The sequence below is a fragment of the Zea mays genome, chromosome 6 (genome assembly GCF_902167145.1).
Source record: "Zea mays cultivar B73 chromosome 6, Zm-B73-REFERENCE-NAM-5.0, whole genome shotgun sequence".
Classification (NCBI taxonomy): Eukaryota; Viridiplantae; Streptophyta; class Magnoliopsida; order Poales; family Poaceae; genus Zea; species Zea mays.
The window spans coordinates 20,128,542-20,133,116 of record NC_050101.1 but is presented as its reverse complement, the minus strand read 5'-3'; the positions used below and the strand labels follow the sequence as shown (position 1 = coordinate 20,133,116).

The window sequence follows — 4,575 nt, the reverse complement described above, 5'->3', positions numbered from 1 at the left end:
TTATCCGAACGAAATTTAACCAGAACCGTATGAACCACAGTTATTACTCTGATTCTCCGTTTTATGATTGGAAAAATGAAATATGTAATCCGTATAGCGCGTCGACCCATTATACATTGCTAAAATCCTAATTCTAAAATCTAGGAATGTATTTATATTTCTCTTTAAAAAAAATGGAGAAATCAAAGTTTGTCTTTAACTACCCTACTACTCTCTTGTCTGGACCAGCCTTTGTAAATTACAATTACAGCTCACAGTCCTTATCTCCACACCGTTTCTTAATTCAGAAGCCGCTCAACTCTCTGAAAACGTGTCCGCGCGTTCATTCTCTGGAAAATTCACACCGCTTACCAGGTTCTCAGCCTTATCTCCATGTCGTTCGTCAGGCTTCTAGCCATTTCCTGGTCCCATACATCTCTTCTATGTATCATACCACACACACCTCCACGGACATGCTGGCCTCATCGCCCTGCCCTTCTGCTCGCCGGAGCTCCACTTCCCTGTTTCAGCCTCTCCCATGGACGCCCCCCTCCCTTCCTGCAGCAAGCCATGGCGGCAGTCCTCTCCCTCAGTTTCCTCTCATGGCTATGGACATCGGCTGATCCTTCCCTCCCATGGCGCCCATTATTTCCTTTCCCTACTGTTTCTTGGATACTAGATGCTGGAGCTGCCTTCCCATGGTGCTGTCCTCTTTTATGGCGCTCCTCTCTGTTCCAAACAACCACTCCCTTATCCCCTACACCAGTCGTTCACCATGTGCTCAACAAAATGTCGCAGCGTGCTGCACCTTGATTTGTGCAGTCCCGATTACGTTGTCGTCACCCTGGTGAGATCCCGATGTTCCTTCTCCGTTCAATTCCGCATCGGCGTTGGTTCGCTGCTATTAATTGTGTGTATGGTTGTATTTTTGTTGAGGAGCAAAATCCCAAGTGTTTGGGTAGAGAAGAAGAAAGGAACTCCAGTGCAGCAAACACCCCGTGTTCGATGAAATGTTTGAATCGGAATCATCAGCATATCCGCAGTTTGGTTTAACTATGGTGAGCTCTTTGGCTATCCTCGCTAGTTAGCGTGTATGGTGGATTGATTAGGATATGATCGATGATTCTCTTGTCTAGTGAGAGGTGTGATGATATATTGTATGAAATATGCTTGGTGAATATATATGCATTGATATGACTGTGTTAATAAATCATAAAGGATAGAGTTTTGTTTATGGTTAAGTTACTTATACAAAGAACATGTTAACACTTGTTGTTTGGACAGCACATGATAATTATCGTGGTAGTTGTGTTCGATGTATGATGAAATTATTTTTTGCTGGTGTTATGCTAATGCGATGATATGGGTATATGTGTGTGCTTGTGTGAGGAGGAGGAACTCCAGGTTTTTCGTAAAGAGGACAGTCGTGCGATGCGTGCTAGGTGTTTGATGAATGGATGGTTAGATGTTTGTGTTGATAATGCTCTTGTGATTACCAAGAGTGGTGTGGATATGTTGGTTAGAGGTGGTTAAGCTAAATAGGAACTAACTTGGAAGATTTTCTGTTTGGACTATGTGCCCAGTTCAGTAATGCAGATTGTTAATGAAACAAAGCATGGTTTTTGTGAAAGTGTTATATATAAAAGTTGTAGATAACTTCTTTATCTTGCTTGTGCTAAAATTTCATAACCATAGGTTCAGTAGTTTAGGAGTTATGATTTTTCTAAGTCTAGTTTCAGAATCTGTCCAGATTCTGTACAGATTTCGAAAATGACCTTGTTTGCCCAAGTTAAACTGAGAATAAGCTCTTAGTAATTATAGGAGAATTGTAGTACTTTGCTTAATCTTTTCAACAAATTTTGGAGCACCATTTTTGGTGGTCTAGAGACCAAGTTACAGCTGTTCAAACTATAGAGTCTGAATCTGTCCAAATCTGGACAGCAATGTTTGTTTATATTAACTGACCTTTCTACGCATTGAATTAACTGGAGATGTTTATAAATAAATTATAGACAATTCTATTAGCTTTCAAAAAAGTCTAGGATCAACTGATTTGGATGTCTGAAACTCTAGTTATGGATTTTTTAAGTAAGTAGTCGACTTCTGTCCAAATCTGGACAGAATTTACGTTTAGTAATGTTTGGCCTTTTAAAATGTCGAATCATGTTGTGATGATAATATAAAAGTTATAGAGGACTGTCTAAGCTTTTTAGAAAGTCCTAGTTTACTATTTTTGGATGCCTATTTTGTGAGTTATGAGCTAAACAAATGGTTGCTGTTCTGCTGTCCAAATTCAGCTAGTATTAAAATGACCATATGAAGTTTCTTTTGTGTGAATACCTAGATTTGGTTAGCTCTTGTCTTAATTAATGAAGTCTTATAACTGCATATGGATGTTTCTTAATGTTCGGATTAGGTTCGAGTAAGTTGGAGAACATGATCGTTGTGTTGGGGTATTTGATTTGATTCCTATTTGGCTAAGTAGGAGTAATCAGTTTTTGATTCTTGAGTGATGAAGACTTATGACATGTGAAATGTTTATCCAAATGTCTTGTTGCACATGGTTGAGTTTTTCTTTCTTAATGTGTGCTCTAAACCTATTAGTTTGGGAATTAATACTTTGATGAATGTATTGGAACTAGTAGCTAATTAGACCTTGTGTGGTTATAATGAACTCAATAATGCAAAGAATGTTTAGTAGACATATATATCTAGATCTATGAATTAATTTGGTCGCCTTATAGTTATAAGCATGATGCTAATGTCGGATGATTGAGGAGTAAAGTTTAGAATTTAAGTGCTTGTTATGCATAGAAGTATTTTAGATCTATAGGTTGAGATAAGTTTTGCTCCATAGGATTTTATGCTAGTTAATAGTGGGTTATTCATTAGTGCTAAGAATGATGTTAATCTTTTGATAGTGTACTCTAATCCATAAAGTTAAGGTTCATGTATAGCCTTTTGTTGATTGATGCTTGAGTTAGATCTATGTAAATGTAAAAAAATGTACTTGTGATACTTAGTAATATCTTGACATCTAGTGTGCTCCTAGGTGTTGTGATGACTTGTTTTAAATATTTATCCTCTTTAACATAGATTATCTATCTTATGCTCTTCGTGCTCATGCTTATGTGCATCATACATATCATTTAGGTACGTTAATTGATCACGTGCTATGGAAGACGACTGGAATTAATCTCCAAGTGATGCTGATGGACGAAGCTAAAATGGATGAATCAACCAAGTGCCAGGATAGAAGATGCTCACCAAGTGGTCGTCAATTAACAACACTAACTTAGTGTTATCCCAGGCAAGCCCCGGTGCATTTGCCACCCCCTTGTTGTTATAAAGCTTTTATCACTTATATGTTGCATTAGGTGATAGGAGTTGTGTGAATAAACAGTTGATGCATTACCATTCCTTGGAATTTGATTACTATTCCTTGATTCCTGTTTATAAAAGAGAACTAAAGATGCTTAGCCCTGCTTAGATAATTAAAAGTTGTTCTTTTTAAAAAGATGCTGTGTTACACGGGATATGGGAAATTGTTGTGAAAAAGAAATGGGGATGGTGAATCCATATGGCCATGATGGATTCAACATCTAGAAAAAGTACCTCTGTCAGGTACCAAGGATTGGGAAATGGTTGAACTAAAATGAGACCAGACGTTGAGCAGGAAAGGTCGCCCGTCTGTGTCGATTAAGGACCGTTCCGATTGTTGGCCTGCTGATCTAGGACCCTTTAACTGGCCACATGCCTCATCATGGGTAAGCTTAGCCTCGGCTGGACCAATACCAGAAAGGTCGGCCCGCAATGGGAGTGGAGAGATGGCGAGAGTATCGTGTATCCACCTGGCAAGAGGCTGGATGGTGGGGTACTGAGCTCTCGGTTGGCGGGGACCCGTTCTGGTCTTGAGAAACCCGGTGGCGAGTTGACATATGCAAGGGTTAAGTGCTACATATGTCGTGTGGTTGGAGATCCCCAGCTGGGTATTAATCGATTCGGATCGCCGAACTTCTCGGATATGAAGACTGGATCTTCGACCTTCAGCGTAGATAACAAGTGAAACTAAAGTTGCTAAAATGAAACTAGTGTAGGACAAGTGAATGCTCTAGATCAGGCAAATCTAGATTCAGGAAAAGTACTTAATTTATGAAGTAAAAGTTTGGCATAAGGATCCACTACTAGTAAGCTTTTCTGCAAAACCGAGTCTTTGAAATTTGATGAGCTTTACCTTGATTCCCAACAAACCAGCATACCCTTGAGAGTCTTTTCTTTAGTCGGGTAAGTCTTGCTGAGTAATTGCGTACTCAGGGTTTTATTCCCTGTTGTTTTTCAGGTTGTAATTTTGTTCTGTTGTGGATGGTGCTAAGTGCCGGTGGGCTCGGCCTTCTTCTATAAGTATATCCCGTCTTTAGTTTCTCTATTGAGGATTGTCACTTAAGCTAGCATGTATTTGAAAACCTATAAATATTTTATACATTTTAAATTGTAATTTTTTTTAATCACTTTCTTTTGTAATCACTCCGATAATTGTATAATGTAAACTTATTGTAATATGAAATCATTTTGCAATAAAGAATTTTATTTCCGCTG

General features: G+C 38.7%; 1 pseudogene across 1 annotated transcript; it reads left to right on the top strand.

The window, feature by feature from the left end:
* Nucleotides 1-426: 426 nt before the first annotated feature.
* LOC100278072 (uncharacterized) lies at nt 427-4,575 on the top strand (annotated as a pseudogene). The gene is made up of 3 exons (NR_157124.1): nt 427-1,037; nt 3,133-3,289; nt 4,319-4,575. The product of NR_157124.1 is annotated as an uncharacterized protein (transcript).